The following is a 21,679-nucleotide window of genomic DNA, read 5'->3' as shown; positions in this document are numbered from 1 at the left end:
ATGCCTCAGAAGGTAAAGCATGTCGTGAAGTCACTGTAGGTCTGCATTCAGTAACTGATGGCAGGATAAAGCCTTCCTGTCTAGGTGGATGGTACATGGTAGCGCAGATAGAACTAAATGTCTCATTTCTCAGTTCATACCTAATTCAGAGAGGATTTTGGATCTTCCTATCCTGCAGAAGAGACCAGGAAGCTAAGGAGGAGAGTGACCCTGTATGCACTAACTCCTGATCTGGTTTGAAGACACCAAGGACTTACTGTGATTCAGCTGGGAGGGGAAAAGAGCTGCAGTATTAGACAAATTACTCACTGTTCAACACTTGGGATCTTATGAAATGTTAGAGAATATTTTAAATTAAGCAAATTAATATTTTCTTACAGTATATTTGGCTGTGTTCCTGGCCTGTATTATTTTTCTGTGTTGGATACCTCCCTCCACCAGATATTCAGTCCTTAAAAGGGGTTGGCTTTTATTTTATTCTGTTTATTTTTCTTCCATCTTATATTCTAAAGAGATGTAATGGATCAGCCCAGATATGTTTCATGTTGTGAGGAGAGGGAAGGCAATAGCTTGAAAATCATTTACAGTTCAACATTGGGCTGATATTTGTGAAGATGAAAACTTACTCCACAGCATTTTTTACCTTGTGATTTGGATTCCATGGGGTAACAATCAGCTTCAAAAATCTCGTCATGACGCTGTTTTCAAAGTCAAATAAGGAGTGTCAGTGAGAACACACGACCCCCAAGTGGCTCCCCTCCAGCTTCATAACCCCAATTTATTTTTGACATTGCACCATAAGACTGAAATGATTAATCTATAATAGATTATCTCACAAATCTGCAACAGAAGAACAGAGGAGATGATTTGGTCAGGATTTGGCACACTGGCAACGGCATGTCACAGCAAAGGATTTAATGAATAACATACAACAGAAAAACAAACTGGGGAGAGGCTGGGCTATTGCAGAGGGACTTTAACATGGTGCAAGGGAACCCACCAACCCAACAGCTGCATTGATCACTGACCTCTTTGACTTACCACTAAAATTTGAGCAAATAATTTCCATTAGTTTTCCAGAAAGACTTCTCTAAGTGTAGATGTTCCTCACAGTCTGCCTTGAGCTTGCATTTTGTTAGTGCTAAGTACCTATAAACTAGAACTAGAGCTGTTTACCCTACCTTTGTGGTTGTCCTGTGGGGCCACAGCATTTGTGTTATGGAACTGCAAAGTGTAGTTATCTGTGAAAAGTGTTGAATTCCTGGGGGAAACACAAACAATTGGATGGCTATACCATGTACTTGTGCTACTGAGTCCTCCCCTTAATTTCTGAGAGTAAAGGATGTTTGTGTGGAACCTCCTGCATAACTTGCTATATTGTGAAACATTTACCATGGATAAATTTCAGCCTATGGAATTTTAAAAGGGCAAGCATATTTTTTTCCGTGACATGACTACCCCTTGTACCAAACTTAGAAGCCAAAAGCAATCACAAAAAATCAGAGTAACATCCAAGTTCACAGGCACCATTTTCTGGTGACAGTAAAAATGTATTTGCTAGTTAAAAAAAGTTATTGCCCTTTATCATAATTTTAAAAATTGATTACGAACACTAGAAACTTCAGAAAAAATTCTCTCTCATCTGTCTGACCTTGGCCAAATGCTGAAGAGCAACCATCAACCTGAATACGAGATACTGAAAAATGGAGGGCAGAGTAAAGCATAGTTGTACTGTTATTGCCATTCAATGACACCTTCCTTCTGTAAAATCTCCAATTCTCTTTTTACAGTATTTCCATATTTACTATGTAACCTGGGATAAATATGTTGGTCTAACCCTGATTTCTGCTATTTTCAGGGAGATTTACCTGCCAGTCTAGGCTGTCTTTTCTGGCATCAGAAGCTGAGCAAAGTTCTCCGCGTAGTAACAGGTTTTATTAGTCTGTAATGCCCCTTCCCTTGACCTGTTTGGACTTCTCTTTTGCTAGTGCTTCTGTCAATCCTTGGCTTTCTGTGTGGGGCCAGTGAAGGTCTCAGACTCAAGACACTTTGGCCAGAACAAAGACTATTAATTTATTTACGTGCACCATCAAGCAGCAATCCTCTTTAAATTGTTGGCCAAAGGCAAAAGGGCAAGTCAGTGCTATGTCTCATGGAACTACAGGAGGACGGTGGCAGCAGGGTAGGTCTGAAAAGGCTGTGGGGCCACAGAACTGCCCCATGAGCCAGCACTGTTGATAGACAGCTGTGACAGACAACATCAAGACACCTCTGTGCTGTAATCTCCAGCCCATCAAAAGGGGATGTTAATAGTTTCACATAGCTGGGGTTTTGTCCCAGAGGTTAAGTCTTTCTTTGGTTCTGTTGGTGTGTCTGGGTGATGGCAACTTTTCCCCTTTAGTCTAAAGGCTCAACAGATGAAGCTTGCCAGGGTAGTGCTGACACCATCCAGCTTCTGCAGCAATGCAGAACATAGCACTGCACAACACAAGAAAGTAAAACAATATTGGAAAATAGAGATGCTGCTGCCACAAATCCTGGGAAGCATGAATTTAAGTATCTCCTGCTCCCTCTGTTGAGGCCATGTTCCTCCCTAGAGGCTTCAGAAATTGGGTTTTTCCCTCATGCTCATCCAAGGTCCAGGAAGGGGTTTCATTTCTCTCTGCTGGGAAGTGAGATATATATGGGGAATTATGCAGGATTTTTGACCTGGTTGACAGCAAAGGCAGCATTAACAGCTAAAATTTAGAGAGCAAAACAGTACTTCAAGCTTTTGGGGGATTGATGCAAGTGGTTCAGCTTGATGCAAATTTCTTTCCATTTACGAGCAATTTTATAGGCAAAAATATTGTCTCCATCTCTACCTCTAGGCACTCCTGACCACAAGCTGAGATCTCACCTACAGACCAGGCATGGTGTGATGTCCAATGGCAGAGATTGCCACACAGCTTGAATTTTTCACATTATATAAAATATATAAAAAATATATAGGGTTTCAGATATCCAATGGAAAGTATCAAGGGCCTTAGCAGACACAGAGGGCTGAAACCATCTGCATTGAAACAGGACTCAGGGCAGGTCTAGGTCAAGGGTTTGGCTCAGAAAGTAGAGAGCAGCAGGGTTTCATTTCTGGCTGTACAAAGATCTGAAATAACCCCCTGACTCATGCCTTACTTCCCATTCATGGCATTCCAACCATAGAAAACCTGTTGTACTTATGAGATGCTAAAACTCCTCTCACGCTTTGGAGTTATATAAATGCCATGAAAACCCACAGAAAGGGACATGGAAAACCAGCATGCAGATCCTGGTCCCAGTCAGCCTGAGAGCCTGTGTCCTACTCTACCACTGCTGCTTCCAGCTCAGGAGTGCAGGTGAGTGACAATGTGTCACCCTCTGCAGCTGATGGCCCTGGCACTGAGTCCACAGAGTTCAGGGGTCTTGGCAGTATGGTTTAAAATGTAAAGCAGTGGTCTTTTCTGTTGTTGTTTTTGTGAAAGCCAGTAATCACAGAACTAAAGCAGTTGGATGAACCACAATTTACTACCATGAACTCCTCTAGTCTGTGTTTTCCTAAAGGTAACAATCATAGATGCTGAGATGGCTGCACTTTGGACAAAACAAATGCTGTAACAGGATGTAGCTGTAACAAATCTGTCAAAGCTCATAAACAAATAATCATCCATTTAATCACTAATTATTAATCCGATCCTGATCTTCGTTACTCAAAATGAACTGTTTAAAAAAAGTGATACTTGTTAGTCTAAAGCAATTTAAAAACATGAGTCCAAAAGTAATGCATTGGTTTACTGTGGAACAATCCATCTGTTATTACAAGAAAATTAGGACAGGAAAAATAAATCTTATCCCATGAAATCAGCCATATGAGAGAAGATTCCTTTTGAAACTGCCCCCACATGAAATTCTAACCTGAGTGCTGAAGGAAGCAGACAAGCATTAATGAGCAGGACCACAGCCTGCACCATATTCCTGCCCCTCTAAAGCAGCAGAATTACAAAATGGAAGGGCATGAAAGAAATTACAGATTTGCTACAGATATCTGCTGCTTAGTGCCTAAAAAATTTAGTTTATGGAGCCTCTTACTCTGTGTATGGAAATGAGTCAACAGCAGAAGCACTTCTGACCTCCTTGAAGATTTTTAGCATCATCTCAACCCTTCTTACAATACTTCCAGGCTAATAATATTGTATTCTATTTTTAAAAGTCAAAACTGTATATATTTCAAATTTGTCAAATGACTGGACAAAGCAGTGTTAAAAATTCAACTGCACTAATTACTAGCTGAGCAGCATAAAAACCTCTGAATAAATGTCAGTCTAGGAGATAAGCTCTTATCTTAATCTAATGACTCCACAGACTTAATTTGTCAGGCCAGCCTAGTTGATGAAAAACAGGTTTCTATTCTCCAGTGTTAGCAGCCACATCTTTCCAAATCTTTGAAGCTGGATAGTAATACCATCAGTGTCATCCTGCAAAAATCTTGTGACCAAGCCAATTCCATTGCTATTGTCCTGTTACACTAATTAAAGTTGTTTTACCCCCATCAGTGTGCAATAGGTGAAAATGAAGGCAATTTATTTTTAGATTTGTTATATTCTGGGATAATCATTCTTGCTTCCCACTGCCCACAACGACGTGTTAATATTTGCAGCTCTCTCTCATTATCAGAAAGTCAGGCTTTTTAGCAGGGCTCCACAGACAGCACAGTGCTATCCCAGGACAATTCCTGAGTGCAGACAAAGCACACAAGTATGTGTGTGTGGTTTATTTGTGTAGAGAAGAGTAATTTTGAGCTCAGCAATGAATTTGATCTTAAGAGATGATTTTAGGTTTTTGAAATTTTTTATCTAAAGGACAACTTGACATATTTAGAACTAAATGCACCAAATGTTTACAGTGTTTGGACAAAGTGGGTTAACAAATAGAAAAAAAGAAATTAGCTGCAGCCAGTGTTTCCAGTCCCCCAGTCTTCAACTAACTCTTCTAATGGGAACTTGGTAGGCCTTTTGTGCAAAGTGCCCCATTTCAAAGGATATAATTTAAGCATGGTACTCTTTATCCCAACCCCAAAACTTAGAGGGATATGCTTGGGTTTGAGGAGTTGGAAGATGATGATATTCTGATGATACCCAGGAAGATGACAAAGTAACAAAAACCTGATGAAAATAACAGTGCTAAGGTGCAATCTACTGAGGCAAATCCAAGAGGCCAGTCCTGCTCTGGACTCTGTTGGCATTGACATTATGAACTTTATCAATATTAGATATATTAAGATATTTACCTGCTCTGTTGTATCTGGTTTTATAGCAGTGCAACTCCACTGGCTTCAGCAGCATTTCACACCATACAACCAGGAAAAGGGAGTGGAGAGTTAGCCACCTTTTTCTGTTATTACAAAATCCCTGATGCCCAGAACTGATTGCTCTGAAGCCCACATTACTTCCCAGACTGGCAGCAGTGCAGGGTCAGAGCAGCTCTGTGTGGGTGCAGCACAGGTCATTCTGGGATTTGTTTTGGAATGCTTTAGAAGCATTTCACTGTTTGGCTGGGAACACCCTCTTGGATAACACAGATTTAATCAAGTAGATGACAAATGTCCATCCTCTTGGGTGAGAACACTGCCTACTCGCAAATTTAGTCTAAGTAGGATTGCAAGGGGACCACACAGGTCATGTGCTGGCACATCTACAAAAGTATTCAGGAGCTCGTCCACATACATTTTCTTTTCAAAGGCTCATGTGTGAGCATGGACAGCCAGTTTAGCATCTGAGTCATACTGGCTGTGATGTGAGTTGGGTGCCAATACTGCAGCAGCCAAAGCCTTCCAGCCTGTGCATGCAGGCCATGCTGTCTAGTTGGGCTTCACCTGCAGCAGTGCAGATCCTCAGCAGGGACAACACAGAGGCTGAGAAGAAGGGTGGGAAGCTTCATAAGCTGCAAAAACCTTTAAATCAGAAACTGTAATTACCCCAGCTAATTGAGTTCTGCATCTGATGTATAAAATGGCCTCATCCTGGCTAACACATCATTGTTTATGGCATCTTACTCTTAGTTGAGAACCCTAATACATCTTTTTTCCTGTTTTACCCACAGCCCCGCAAAGGAGCAGAGTTTGCAGAGTAGCGCCAGGTGAAGTGGTCACGGTCCCTAATGTGACCCAGAATGACAGGGCTGCTGGATAAATTAGAGGCAGATTTCCACAGATATATGAGCTCCCCTGAACACAGATCAGTACCTACTTCTGATTTTTAAAGCTTCTAGGATCCATGTTGTCATTGGCAGTTGAAAGTACAAGGGTTTTGGAAAAAAACCCAGAGCCTGAAACGTATTTAAGCACTGTTGTCTACTGTTTCCTTGGATCAAGACAACTGAAGTCTTTGAAAGCACGAATAATAACAGCAATAATAAACATTTGATGCATGGTCTGCAAGCTTGAGGCCTCATCTGACCAAAGCTGAATTTATATCCATTGATTTAATCATGGAAGTGATGGTCCACTCTGAACATGCCAAATTCATTTATGTTAGGGCTATGGCCTGGAACAGCATTTTTTTACTAAGCATTAATGGCTCCTCATTTCTCCTGCTCTGAGTCACAGTTTGAATCTACAGGCCATTCCCAACACAGCTGAAACAGAAAATGAACACATTGAAGTGAAATTTTCTGAATGATATTTGAACCCCTTCTCTCTGATAAAATCCCACCTATTGATCCAGTCAAATGACTGCAGCCTCCTCAGGTCCATCCTGCAAAGTCTCCTCGACCAGCTTATTACCATAATTCTTCAGGTGCTCTGTGTTGTCTTTCAGTAGAGGACAGATGCCAGCTAATCAAGTTGAAAAAAATGAAAACTCCCATAGATTAAATCCTAGCACTGGTGAAAGATATGGCAAAATTCCCATGGAAACCAGTGACTGCTTGTCTCTTAAGACATTATCTCAAGTCTGAATTGCCACTGGAATACTGGATTCCTGAGTTATGCAATGAGTTTACTTGGAATTAACAAATTTATTGCCCTTTCCTCAGCAGCTGGAGCAGTGAAGGGGCTGGCTCACACAGGAGCCATTCCCTAGGGGTGCTGTAGTGGGATCCAGCTGGCGTGGGTCAGGCTGCCCATGCTTCAGGAGACTTTGTGGTTTCATGGCTCCCTTTGCTCCCTCTATACTCTTCAACACTTGCTCCTGTCATCCCGCTACAAAAAAGTTTACCTGCTCTGGCCTGCAAAGGAGCCCTGCTATTTTTGGACTGCAGCCTATAAGAACAACTTTGGGTGCTAAGGAAAAACAAATCATTCTGAAAGAACAAAACTGGGTCCTTTATGGAAAAATATTGTGACTCCCAATCAGAGGGCTGTGGATCCAGATCAATTTCCTAGCAAAGAGGAATAACTCTAATCTAAATGTAAAAAGGGGTCTGTCATGGTGAGATACAAATGTAGGGGTAGCTGCCAGGTTTGAGATTGGTCTTGATGAAGTATTAGTGCTGACAAGCCAATAATGAGCTAAGGCCCATGGTGAGGCTGGCAACAGGCTGGGGCCACTTGGCTTGACTAAATGAAGTCCAAATGCTGGCACCACAGCTGGAGGCAGGACAAGCAGAGTCAGAAGGAGCAGGATTTCTTTCTTGATTTGCAACAAGAATGTGACTCTTGGGAATGTTGTGTGCAGAGTCAGGATCCTTTCTACCCAGCAGACTCTGTGATTCTGTGATTTTGGCCTTGGTAAGTGCACACTGACGATTTTCCATTTCTGTTCCAAAGGGAATCTCCAACCACTCCCAAGTGCCAGTAACTATTTCCCCTGTTATGGGCTCAGTTTCCCTACACTCTTTGGGATAAGAGGCAGATAATAGAGGGAGCAGTAGAGCTACACTGATTCTTGGGACTGACAGTAAAGGTACCCAGTTAATAGACTGAGTGAGGAGACTCAGATTTGCTTGCAGAATCCCATGTGAATTGCACTATTCTTCCAATCAAAGTGATCGTGAGAAATTCTGATTTTCAATTCTTTTTTTCTTTTTTTTTGCATATGGGAAAGAGGATGCCTTTGTGCAATGACGGTTTAAAAATACTTCAAAAGAACTTGAATCAGTCCATGGCTGCACTATATACAAATTAAAATAATTGATTTTTTGGCAGCCTTTTAAGAGATCTATAAATTAAAGGGATTTCTGATACATTTTGGGAGACTTTATTTCATGCTGGTTTTCAGAGTGCCCTCCCTCCCAGAGCTGAAAGTCAGCCACAAACCCAGACAGGGCCTCTCATTTGCTCTGCCCTCCTGATTCAGGTGTCAGAGGATCTCCTTCAGGAGTGACCATGGTTGGGCATGGTGGGTCCTGGAACCCTGCCAGCTCTGCACCCTTCCCTTTCATTACTGCTTTGAGAACTTTACATCAAGAAATAGAAACTGCCCCAAACCCACCCCTCTGACAAGTTAGTTTCTCTCCTTTTCTCCATTAGTAGAAACCGATTCCCTCATCCAGTTTGTGTTGTGTTGCACCTGGGCTGTCCCCATTCTGTGCTCTGATGGCAATGGGTTCAGTTCTATCTGTGATGACCTAAAAATAGCACTCAATTAACATTGCATTTCAAGAATTGGAAAATTTCCCAGAAGTCCATTCTTTTTTTCTTTTTCTGTTTCATTACATTTTACAGTAATAATACACAAGCCTGTAGAAAACATGACGGGTAATGAAAAAAATGTAATTAATATAAGCAGTGTAAAGCATTTTTTTCCCTCTGTTGTCCTTGCAGAAAATTACTGCTTTAAACTGAGCAGGATGTGAAAATGCATAAAGCAAACAGTAATATGCTGTGGTTTGTAAATATCTTATGCAAAATAGTTAAATCAACTGCTGTTTATTTTTCTTACTTTGTGTCACAAGCTCTTTCTTTTTGTTCATGACTTTTTTCATTTGCTCTCTTTTGGGGGTTTGCTCTCTTTCATCTTAAGAAAGTCACTGACTTAACTATATTTTTTTCTGCTACAGCTAATTCTTCTCACCATCTCCTCCTGTTTGCTAGCTCTGAAATGCAACATACTCTGCAAAAGTGTAGTGAGCCAGACCCTCACTATACTGAGGATCTGGTCTCGTTGTTTTGAGTTTAAAAAAAAAAAAGAAAAGAAAGCACTCTTATGCCACAAACAAACAACTAATTATCCCAAATCCTGCAACAACATTATGACTAACTAGCATTCCTGACTACCATTACTGTAGGATTCCACACTGTTTTAACAAGGCTGCCTTGCCACAGTTTGGGATGGGCTGTGAGCAATACACACACAACATTAACTAGTATGGCAGAGTATATGCCACCTCTCCTTGGAATATTTCTCTCTGGCTATCTGCAGAACTTGTAATACCCAGCAATGTCTGAAGGTCACAGCAGAGTTTCTGAGCTGAAATACAAAACAGCATTCCAAACACATCTTCTGTGGCCAGACAAGAAACTGCTTATGGTTTATTTTCCCTCCCCCCTCTGCACAGCTGACATCCAACATTAGTTATTGTTTATTTTTGTCTTGTTCCTGGTTCTAAAGGTTTCCCTTATGGCCCTGATTTATGTGAACTTTCAGATATCAGTTGGGGCTTTTCTGCCTTATCCCCTCTGATGTAGCTGGCTCCCCTGTGAAGGTAGGTTTCCCCAGCTGAAGATCTGTTCCTCTCTCCTGTGGCATTCTGTGCAGCCATTTGGAGTCCCAGATGTAGGAAATGAAATAATCCACGCTCATACAGTCATGAAAGTGCCCATCTGGCACACAGGAACATCACGCATTGGAAGCACACAAGCGTGAGCTCACTTTTGTTATGGCATTTCATAAACAGAGATGCAGTGAGCCAGCAAGTCAGGTCCTTTGGATAATAACAATCGTCTCCATCACATGTTGTGTTTAAAAAATAAGCAAAGAAAAAATCAAGATAAACTGGAAAAATTTGCTATGAGGAGAAATTTCTACTTACAAACATTTTTTTCCCAGCGTCCTGCTGTACTTATACCTCTCTGGCTCTCTCCACTCTCTATGTAGATTTAAGACAATGGTGACAGCTGAAACGTAGCCAGTTAACTCTTAGTTAGCTCTGAAATCACCTCTTCCTCACTGTTCAGCTAAAGGAAGAAAACATTAGATCATACTTACAAAAGTGAGTCCTATAAAAACAAATTGCATGTTACTGCTTTCTTATCACTACATAAAATTCACAGAAACAGTCTAATAAATGACCTCACCACTCAATTTTGAAGTATACAAATTAAAGACAGCAACAGATAAGCCAAGAGAGATTAATGTACAGTGTGTGTGCCTGTATGTGTGTTTGCATGCCTCTTTGAGGATATACCCATATGCTGTTGACATTCAACCTCTGGAATTATAATTAGGGGAAAAGGCAGATGTGTAAATTCATCTTGCTGGGCAGCATATATATGTTGCACTAGTCCCTGATTAATTCAGTACTTGAACACTTGAACACATTTACTCTAAGACAAAAGGTTTCTGTGGGATATGTTGGCTAATAAAGGGGTAGAATATGATGAAACAATGAACAGCCCAAAATGATGGACTAAGTTCAAGACCAGTAAGCAAAACCCAGGATTATTTATACTATTTTAGCTTTGCAAAGTAATTGAAAAAAGGCATTCTGGGCATTTTGTTGGATGTCATTGCATGCTGTAAAGAAATCTTGGGAAGTATTAAACTTCTCAAAACCCCCACCATTAATTCTTCTGACAGTGCTGGGTCTTCAGAGGGATTGTTGCTCAAAGGGGTGAGATTTTTAAGATCAGGAAAGAGCAGAAAGAGGTGTCAGGTCTCCTAAACCGTTGCTGGAAAACTATGCCCATTCCAAAGTGGGGACGTGGGCCTGCCAGGGGCAGAGGCCTGCCACTCCATTGTTTATGAATATTATAAATTATGGATAAGACTAAAAGAAAATAGTATCTGAATTTTACATGACCCAGTTTTGTATTGTATTTAGCAAACAATATCTTGTCCAGTATATTTTAAATACTAAGTTAGGAAAACAATGGGATGTTTGTAAATATGATAGACCATTACAATATACTGCTTCTCATTTGAAAAGTCATTTGTGAAAGAAATGATTATTGACCCATAATATGTAAATGATTGAAATACAGAAATTAATATTTGGGTCAACTCATGTATTTTTCAACCATGAAATGAAAAGTTCAGTATTCACATTGCAATTCATACATGAAAGCATTACAGCACTATTACTTGGCTATTGGATTAATTTATTATTGTCTTAGTTAATGACATACAGAGTTATATCTCTACTTTCAAATGAGGAGGAGGCATTGTATGCCACAGTAATGTTTCAACCCAGGATGTCCCTTATTCTGGACTCTTTACTGGTGACAATAAGCCAAATTCAGAGCTGATACGGCAGGAAATAAACAGCAACACCACCATGAAGGAGGTTTAGCCCTAATGTACCTTAAAGGTTGCACTGGGAGGACTGGCTCCTGCACTGGGGCTCCTCTGCTCTGCCTGGGCTTGATACTCATCTCCTTCACTTGAGTTTTACCTAGTGTGATGATCTCCTTATTTGCTGCAAATAATTCAGAAATACAGGATCAGTGCATTTGGTGCTGTGAGGTAGAACCCTCATTCTAAGGTTCTGTTTCTGCTCCCTCCTCCTTTTCCCTGAGTCATGGGGAGTCTGTGGCAGGGTGGGGTTCCTAACTGCACTGTGGGAGTACTCACTCTTTCCAAAGGAGCTGCAACAGGCCCCTCAGCCCAAGGTGACTTTCATTCCAGCGAATTCATTCAGAGCTCATGGAACATGCCAGGTTGTGGCCCCAGAGGCTCAGGTGCTCTCTGTCTCCCCAGGAGTGTGCAAGGCCTGGAGCAGCAGGCCAGCCTCCTCCCTGGAGTGGCACGAAGTGAGCCTGTAATGAGGCACTTCCCCAGCCACTCAGAGCAAAGGTGCCTCAATAAGGTTGTCCATAAGGGCCAATCCATGCAAGCTAGACCTGCAATATATTTGGCTCTTGGACTATTATCCATTACATTTCAAATGCATTGGCTACCAAGCTTAGCTGGATTGAGTCTGACTTAAGATCAACCATCCAAATAATTCATTAGTATCCTATAAACTGTGTGCTCCATCTTTGTGGCTTTTTATGCAAAAGTAAACAATGCCTCATTCTTTGTGCCATCAGGTATTGTATCACTTGATGGGTCTATCTCCTTAAAGAGATGCATAATTTAAATACAAATAAATGTATGAGTGAAATCCATGTAGAATGATATTCATGACAGGCAAAATGAATGAAGAAGAGATGGGCAAAACAATTTAGATAATACCCAAAAGCAAAGCGTCACAGCTAAATCAGGATTAACCCATGAAGCATGATGTGTTTCATGAAATGACTTTGGTATAGTCTAAAATGACAATGACTCAAATGAATTAAAGAAGGGCAGCATTGCATCAAGTTTGCTCCACTGTTCAAACATGTTACACACGTACTGGATCATGTCTACAGAAAAGAGCCTGATTTGTTTTTTAGTTAAAATGATATATTATTATATTTGCACATATTTTACAGACAAAACATTTTAAATAATTATTTTGCACAAAACTATTTTATATTCTAGATAGAAATTATTTTAAGCAGCTTTAAAAGGCAATAGACCCAGCTCTACATGGCTTGCAAGATAAGGTAAAGAAAATCACAGTTAAAAGGCATGTTTGGGTGGTGAGGAACAGATGTGGTACCCCAGCACCACATAAAATGGTGGTGAAAGTGAAGCAGGGGTAACGGTGGTGGTCAGTGATGTAACTATTGCCCTCATGGTGTGATTTAGAAACTGCCCCCACTGGTCAGCTCTAGGGGAGGGGCAACATCCCCCTGGTCCTGCCCAATTAATCATCCTCTGGTTTTCTTAGTCTCTGGTGCAAAAGGCAGACCCAGATGACTAATTCTGGCAATAGAGGCCCTGCTTGTCAACGAGACCTCCCTTTGACAGAAGCGTGATTTGGTTTTAATTTTCTTTCAGCCCATTCATTTATTTGAGGCTAATGGCTGACATGAATCACAGCGTTCGAAGGGAGAAGCACGATTTGCACTAGCAGCTAAAAGGGATGGCATGTCCACCAGGGATGGCAGGAGCTGAGGCTGCAGTTTCTCAATGCTTTGGACACATGACATGGGGATTAGCAGAGCAACTGCTCCAAACCCAGTGTCCTGCCCTGCTCCCAGGGAGGGCAGCACCAGCTGAGAGCAGCCAAGGTGTCAGGGGAAAGTGGTGCCGTTTTGCAATGCATTCGGTGGGAGCCCCAAACTGACAAGGTGATGATTACTGCGGCCCCAACCAAGGGTGGCCTTTGTTTAACTTTACTACTATGAGTAAGCTGATTGACTTCACTGGGCTCGCGTGCTTAAAAGTTCTGGCTGTGTTAAAATACTTGGTGGGCCAGGGAATGATGGGTGGTTAGCACCTTGCTGGGCACAGGCTGGGACAAGCCTCGCCCTGAGCCTCTGCAAAGCGGGTGTGCCCAGTCTGTGGCTGCACCTCCCCACAGCCCAGTAACGCTGGGCATTGCCTAAATCACCAAATGCCTTGCACCGAGGCAAATAAAAATAACAACACAGTTAGCAGGAGTCAGTCCAGCTGACTCTGTAAGAAGCTGCAGAGTTTCAAAATCAATCTTGAATTTACCTCTAACCTTGAAAACAAAACTAATTGCAGAATGTAAGACTCCCTGAACATGATAGGAAACTTGATAGGAATACCTAGGAAAAAACACATACACTTTGGATAAACCCCCCATTTTAATTGTATCAATTCTGCCAATTAATGATAATGGAAGAGCAGCCCAATTAGCTAAATAGCTAATAGTTTTATCAAGCAGAGGCTGGCAATTTAAAGCAAACAAATTCATTCTAATTTTATCCCCTTGCACACCAAGATGTTTAAAGGATAATGGGGGATCCAATAAAGGATATTGCTCAAATAGAGCTACATTTAAATCACCTAATGGCTTTAAGAGTTTTACCCCAATTAACAAAGAAGAAACATGAACATCATTCAGTGACTTCCAGCATAATCTCCATTAAAGAAAATCTTCATTAAAAAAATAACATATCCTCCAACTAAGAGCAAAATTGAAAACATCACTGACTTTTCCCTTAAAAACAGTGACTTCTCCCAAAACAAAGGCTCCTCTGTAACAGCAAAAGTATCAGAGAAAAAAGACTCTCATGTCTAAGCCTCAGTATATAAATCATCTTCAAACTGTGGTCATTAGTTTTAACATAACAGTGGATTTGAATAAAGGAGATTGACCTATCTAACATATTTAAGACCAAATCCTACTGTTACCTAAATCTGAAATAAGTTAAGGCTATTGAAGAGAATCAAAAGCCTTTTCAAAACCAATAGCCAGAACAAATTCCCCATGATCATAATTTTGAGGATAAAAAATCCATTAAAGTGATGTCTTTGATTGCTATTAATGAAGCAATCTGGAATAAATCCAGAGTGATACATATGGATAATCGAATCTCTCATTTTCTCACATTTTACAGATTTGGGCTCTGATTTATGTGACATTGATGGGCAAAAGGCTCCTTTCCTTTTGACTCTGGGCTGCCCAGCCTGGACAGCTGATGGCATGGTCTCTAAAGGGAGCTGGAAGAACAATGAACTCAATGCTCAAAGAAAGAAGAGCTCAAATAAATCGACTTCCAGCCTCAACCATATATCCCCAAATATCTCTCCTTCACTGCAGGTCTTGTGAAGGTTACAGTGGACTGCAGAAACCACCAAAGTGCTGCTAATTAGCTAGCAAAAAGCTCCCTCCTTCCTCAATATCCCCCTCATGGCTCAGAGGTGCTTGGCACTCTCACTGCCCTGCCAGGCTCAAGCAGAGACAGGGATGTCACCCACGGGGCAGAGGTGGCCTCCAGAAAAGCCCCAGGTAAAGCCTTTGGCTGAAGATTAGCTGCTTTTGGGGGAAGGTAGAAAGACTTTCCCTTCATTGTTAAGCTCTTGTTTGCCCAGTCAAGCAGTAAGAGATTTAGGCTTCTCTGCCCTTTTTTATTTTTAAATAATGTCATGAACTCAGAGACAATGAACCCCCCTCATTCCTGGAGCTGTAGCCAGCTAGCTTCTACCTAGAAGCAGGGTGGGCGCAGAAGGAGCCCTGTTCTTCTCTCTGCCACTCACAATGCCAACCCCAAAGTTTTACTGCTCTCCTTCTCTGCCCTTCTCTTTTCAGACAGATGATTCCAGCACCTAACCCTCAGCACCAGTTTTATATCCTGACAGGCAGCAGTCTCTCCCTCCCCTGCACACCCTGCTGCAGTCAGATCCCCTCCATAAGCCACCCTGCCTTGCCCCTCCATCTCTTCTCCCACAAGGCTGTCATCTTACCTGGTGCCTTGGTATCTCTTGCTAAGCTGACCATCCCTATTCTGGCTCCCTTGGATTTGCTGAAAAAGTTGCCACTCATCCCAAATTTTGAAAATTTCATCAGAAGACCAGTAGTGCTAGAAAGAAATAGAAAGTTTTCATCGGTGACTTGGCTATTTTGCTGCCTGTAATTTCTCTCTAGGGTAGGTGTCCACCTCCTTCACCTTTCCCTAAAGTCAGAATTGCCTGTGGTCTGGAAACTGTCACATGCTGCAAAATGCTCCTAACCCCATGCCACAAGGCCAGGACTGGGCCCCCATCTCTGAGCAACACTGCCTCAGTCAGAATTCAATAACATACTTGTATTATATGAACTGGTAGGAAGTGATTTTTATTTGAAACCAAATTTTAGATTTCAAGCAAGAACAAAAAAGTTAGACAGCTGCTCAATACACTTTGTACAGATATCACACTATATTTTGAACTTTCACCTTCATTATCATGCTAAACTATCTTTGAGTCAAATATAATTTCACAGGTGTAACAGCTCCTTTTCCTTCTAATCTACTGACTGCACACTGAAGGCAAAAGCTCATGGGTTGAGGTTTTTTTATATACTTTTATCCAAAGCAGACTTTAGAAGTCTGATCTATATGTAAGGAATAGTTACTAACAGAGCCATCTGCCTCTCAAATAGATGAAATTATATTTAAAACTTTCATTCTGACTTCACAACCAACTGACAATCTCCCGTTGCTCCCACTCTTGCAACTCTTTTCTGCATTTAGTTGCCACTAAATGATATGCAACTCCAAGCTGGTTTCTTTTACAAGTGCTGCATCTATCATGTCAGTCAACATGGATCCATGTGTCAGAGGTGTCTCTTTGTAAAAGGATGCCCTTGGGTGACCAGGGTCAGTAAAAACTGCTGGTTTTCCTTATCACAGTGTAATTAGGACAGAAGCTGTCTCCTTTTCAGACTCACTAAAAATGAGGGAAACATAAAAACCTAAGATCAAGAACACAAGGCTGAAAAAACCCAACTATTCCAATATTTCATGACTGCTAATTACCAGTAGTGGATGTTCACAAGCAGAAGTGTAAGAACAGGCCAGATACTGAAGTTTGGCCAGTGTTATGTACCTGTGGCCTAGGCAATCTTGTTCAGACTTGGGCAGCATGTGGTGAGATTACCAAAATCTTCAAGCTAGACTGGAGGCCAGTTGTTGACAATTCTTGAGGCTATATAGAGATGACTGTTTTAATATTAGAGTACAATTATTTTTTCCTACTTTTTAGTGATCTGAAATGATACCTGCAGCTCATCTAAATGATCTTCATTGTTCTTTATTGCCCATGGCACTTTTCCTCAAACCCTTTAATCAGCTTGAATCTGAGAGGTGAAAGCAGACACTTTACCATGAGCTTTTTAGAACTTTTGCGACACAGTAGCTCTGGACACACCTGTGAAATGTTAAGACAATTGTTAGGAAAATTAGGAGAATTAAAGAAGTTGAACCAGCAATGGTAACATCAATATTCTCTAGTAGTGATGGGAGAGAGCAACCAATTCCCTACCAACATTTGCCCTTGCAGATGGTGTTTCTAAGAGCAAAAGTGCTAAGCCCTGGCATTTGCAGGATGGTGTGGAGATTGTGGAGCAGGCTTCAGGAAGCTTACCAGTCCCAGCTGGGTGATAATCTACAATGGCCACAGTGCAGGTAGACATCTCCTCTAATTTAAGGAGTATGCTTAGACAAGTATTTGGGAGATTCATTAATGAGACTTGACCTGGAAAGCACAGCATCTTTCATCTGTATGGAGGCAGTGAGTAAGATGAAAGGAGCATCTGGGGAGGAGTGACTCAGCCTGCTGAGCCCACCTGTCATGGCCCCGACAGAGAAGAACCTCTTCCCCATGAAGTAAAGCTATCAAAAGTTAAGAGGATTTCTTTGCAGCCAGACAGGGTAAAAGAAGGGATATGTGAAATTTTCTTCACAGGGTTGTTAAGATCTCTACTAGCAAAACTAATGGGCAATGTAGCAAATCGTAGTCATAGTATTTTTTTAAGAAACCAATGCCACTAGTCAGCTCTGGAACACAGATTGAAAAATACAAAAGCAGTTATGAATTCCATTTGCTTTTTTTGAAGCCAAAGGAATTTTACCATCAGAGAACAAATTCTGCTGCTAGTTACAGTGATCCAATTCCAGTAAAGCTGACAGAACACCTACAGAATTACTAGTATGAAAGCAAACAGAACTATTACTACTTCAGGTACAAGAAGAATCTGCTCCAAGCCCCTGGAATTCATATTAGGCTGTGATGAACAGATATAACTACAGAAATAACAATCTCACTGAGTTGAGTAAGAGCAAGTAAGAGAGAGAAACCCAATTTATGATGTTCTACCCCTTAAAAAGAAACCTGATCACACAGCTTATTTTATAATTAAACGTGTTACCTGCAGAACAGTTGCACACACTCATTTACACAGGATTTGGTATACGTCTGTGCTCTTCAATAGATTATTCCAAACCTTGAGTATTTCCTATAATTAATGTCAATATGCTTGGCTTATTTGTTATAAAAGAAGAGTTTCTAATTAGCCTTTTTGATGTGCAAAACTTCAGTATTTCTCTCTAGTGTTTTTCAGATCATGTTTCTAATTTTATACTACTAAGTGACAGTAAGACTTAAGACCAATTCTGAAAGTGGTTTAAATTGCATGTATGTGACAACTAGGCCTTGACCTGGCACTCACCATGGGGTGAGGTCCTCCTGCTATGAGCAATGTCAGAAGTCCACATAATACTAACTGGCCTTGTGACAAGTCAAACATTCCAAATTCCTATTAAATTCAACCAACACTTTGCATATTTCCCTTTATTATAGTGACATGTACAATTTACCTTTAAACCCAAGCAAACCCTACTTGCCTTCACTGAACCTCAGGAGAGTCTTTGGGAAGAACAAAACCTTCACAGCACTGCCATTCAGAGGCTTATCACAACACACCAGGGACACAAGTAAATCTCAAGCAGTAGAAAAGAGCACAACTGTAGTGAGCTGCCTCGATGTAGCAATAAAGAAGGTCGAGGCGAGCATTCTTTTTACACCAGTCAACCCTGCAGATAGACCAGACAAATTAAGAAGTTTTTGCCAAGCCAAAGGATAGGTTCTATCAGCAGCAAATAACAGGAGGGTGGAAAGTTTGTGTGCAGACTCGTATCACTTACCTCTCTTTTTCTTGGGAAGAACTTAGCACTGAATTTACATTTAAGTAAAACCATGGCACAAGATTGATTGGATGCCTACTGGAAGCAATTGGAATATTTTCTTTTTACTTTGAATCTTGGATTTAACTAAATGAAAACAGAGCAAGGCTTGGTCTGTGGAGGCATACAGAAAAAAAATGTGCTTCTCTATCAAATTGGACATCCAAAGCACTTTCATGAATGCTGAAACAAGATGTGAAATTCCATGACAAGATCAGGTTTTCTTTCCCACTCAGCTCTCATTTAACACAAAGAGGCTTATTTTGCATATCATGGGGCCTTAGATCCTGAGCATTAAATATAATAGCTTCCCTAGAATCTTTATAGCCTTGGCAAGATAGTATAGATTGGCCTTGTTGGTTGATTTGTTAATTCAAACAAGAATAACACATTTCTAAAACTTTGGCCAAATTAACATCTTTTTGACTGTTCCAATGAGCTAATATCACAGTAGAAACCTGGAAGCAGTAGTCAAGTCTTTGATGATTTATTTAGTAGGAGTCATCTTGTAGCTAATTGTCTGCGATTTTTAACCTCATTCATGTGCACTGCTGATTCTTCTTCCAGCATCTGCAGTTTTCTCCTCAAGCTTTCTTACATCTCTGTGTGCATCATTTCCAGATGGAAACTCAACTCAACTTCATCACAGTATTCTTATGAACTTGCCAAACCACATTCAAGATCTTCAGACTCAAAAGTAAAAGATAAAATCATCCTCAGAGGGCACCTCACCCTTCTGCACCCAGGTACATGAAAAAAGCAGAGCTTTAGGCTCTGACATTTTACATTAATGATGAGTCACAGCATAGGGTTCTTTAGTTTTTTGGTGTTGGAATTTTCACCTTTCCATCCTTCTCCTGGATTTCTCACCTTGAAACCATATCAAAAGAGAGTAAATACTGTGTGCCATGTTTTCTGTTTATACTTTGTAAGTTACCATCTCTGTAGTGCTGGCCCCAGTGACATGCATACCTCTCAGTCACTGCAGATGTTGCACAGGAAGAATGAGGGATGACCAGGCAGGGAGCTTTTGGCTGGGAGTGCAGCAGACTTTCACACCACATTCACAGTAAATCTTAGCAGAGATCAGAATTAACTCAAAAGCTCAAGACATTAGGTGGCTGTAACCTAGATCTTCTGGCTAAGTTCAAAGAAGAATTTGATTCACTGTGTGGATCTGTTTTCATCATGGTTTAAGGATTGTCCTAATGTCTAGTAAGTCATAAAAATATAACAGTTCTAGTCACATTTCTGGTTAATCTCATGTGATTTTTCATGAGATAGAAAGTCCTTCCTGGTGGTTCTCTGCTTTCAGTTATTCCAGTGCATGATTCAGCAATTGTCATGTGTCTGTTTTGGGGTGGTTTTATGCCATGAGTGAATGAAGGGCTCTTTATGCCTGGTTTCTGTCTCCTATTTGTATGTTTATGAAGAAGACTGAGTCCCTTGGGAGATGGAAGTTACTCTATTTGGGCAATATTATTACCATCACGTCCTATGATCCCTGCCTGTGGGAAGATATTTTTAAAAATAATAAGTTCCATTTTGCTAATGTAGCTATTGTTTAAATGTAAAATATAATTAGAGTATCCACCCAGGGTGTATGTTGCTGTGTAATTTTATAATACTACATCTAGATGACTGTTGGCATTCTACCTATGTACTTAACCACACCCAGGAATGCTGGTATTGCACAATTACACATATCCTGTTGACTAATTGCATAATAATTAGTATTTTTAGCATTTAAGGATGCACTCATGTCAGTTGTGCAAGATTTTATGTCACTACAAATTAAAGACAAAGAATAACAAATGTATCTAGTAAACAATCCTGTCCAGATAGCTTACTGAGCCTGGACAGAGTTTCCAGCAGATAGCAGGTAATACTTCATACTTTTAAAATGTATGACATTTTCTACATGTTTGGCAGAACCACGACCCCACCCCCCCGCCCTCATTTGGGTTATACCTTTTTAATAAAACTATTGAAGTAATTTTGTATTCAAAAGAGTTAAAATTTCTGTAGTCTGCCTCCTTCTGAGTTATGATCACTTATACTGATCAGAGATAATTTTTGGCTGAAAAGGCACTGTGATGTGCCTAGGGAAGGAAGATTGTTTTTTACAATGGCAACTCTGGAAGGAGTCTGGAAAATGGACTTTTACTTAGCAATTAGTTACAAAATATCCCAAATACTGTTGTTTTAAGAAAGCACTACTGATTAGCCCTTGCCACTTGGATCTGGAACAGATTTTCCATAAGCCTGAGTGGAGTGCCTTGATCTGGTCTCTTGGTTCTCATGATGTTGATGAGAGACTGGATGAGAAGTTTGGCTCACTGTTTGGATTTGGGGGATTTAAGATCAGAGACTTTTTGTCGCAATCTTGTCTTACATGTGCTTAAAAAAATGTTTGTGTAATTTAACTTCCAGACCTGTTGTTAATCTTAATTCAGTCAAAATTTACAGAAGGTGGCACAGAAGCCAAGCCCTGGGTCTTGCCTAGTGCACGGGTTGATTAGCTGCAATGCACCAATTGGATTGAATATGATGTTTCAGAGTGTTTCTGGCCTGCCATTGCTGGTTTCCCTGGAACCCTCAGTTGTGCACAGAGATATTTATGGCGAGAAAGGTGGAAAATATGGACTATGTTCCCACCTCCAACTCCATTTGTGAGGCAAAAGAGCAAAAGATATTTTGCACGAAGCTTAATTTTTTTTCTCTTTGTGAATTTGATTTCTAACTTGTCAGTTAGTGAGGCAGCAAATGATTTTCAAGACCTTGAAAACAAACCACTCCCCTGGAGTTTCTGTTTGGACTGTTTCTCTTTTCATAGGGCAAAAGGTTATAGTGCAAGAGCAGCTTCTTTCAGCTATGCTGAAGAGTAACTTTTTGCTGCCCTAGCAAGTTAAAAATTGGTGTTGTAGTCTGAACATTTGCCCTTGCCAGGCAGTTACTTTCTAGTGAACTTCTATAAAAGCAAAGTGGGGCTGTTTGGAAGGA

At 40.8% G+C, this 21,679-nt stretch overlaps 1 long non-coding RNA gene across 1 annotated transcript in view; it reads right to left on the bottom strand.

Annotated features, from left to right (window-relative positions):
• LOC118689582 (uncharacterized) overlaps positions 1-21,679 on the bottom strand; it is a 489,442-nt gene that overhangs the window by 16,806 nt on the left and 450,957 nt on the right. The window contains exons 8-13 of the long non-coding RNA XR_008508531.1: positions 18,638-20,184; positions 16,714-18,526; positions 15,420-15,535; positions 11,475-11,589; positions 9,985-10,129; positions 644-840 (exon numbers count right to left, since the gene is read on the bottom strand). This is a non-coding gene — a long non-coding RNA (uncharacterized LOC118689582). The remainder of the gene's footprint in view (positions 1-643; positions 841-9,984; positions 10,130-11,474; positions 11,590-15,419; positions 15,536-16,713; positions 18,527-18,637; positions 20,185-21,679) is intronic.

The sequence above is a fragment of the Molothrus ater genome, chromosome 9 (genome assembly GCF_012460135.2).
Source record: "Molothrus ater isolate BHLD 08-10-18 breed brown headed cowbird chromosome 9, BPBGC_Mater_1.1, whole genome shotgun sequence".
Lineage (NCBI taxonomy): Eukaryota > Metazoa > Chordata > Aves > Passeriformes > Icteridae > Molothrus > Molothrus ater.
This window is presented reverse-complemented; position numbering and strand designations above follow the sequence as displayed.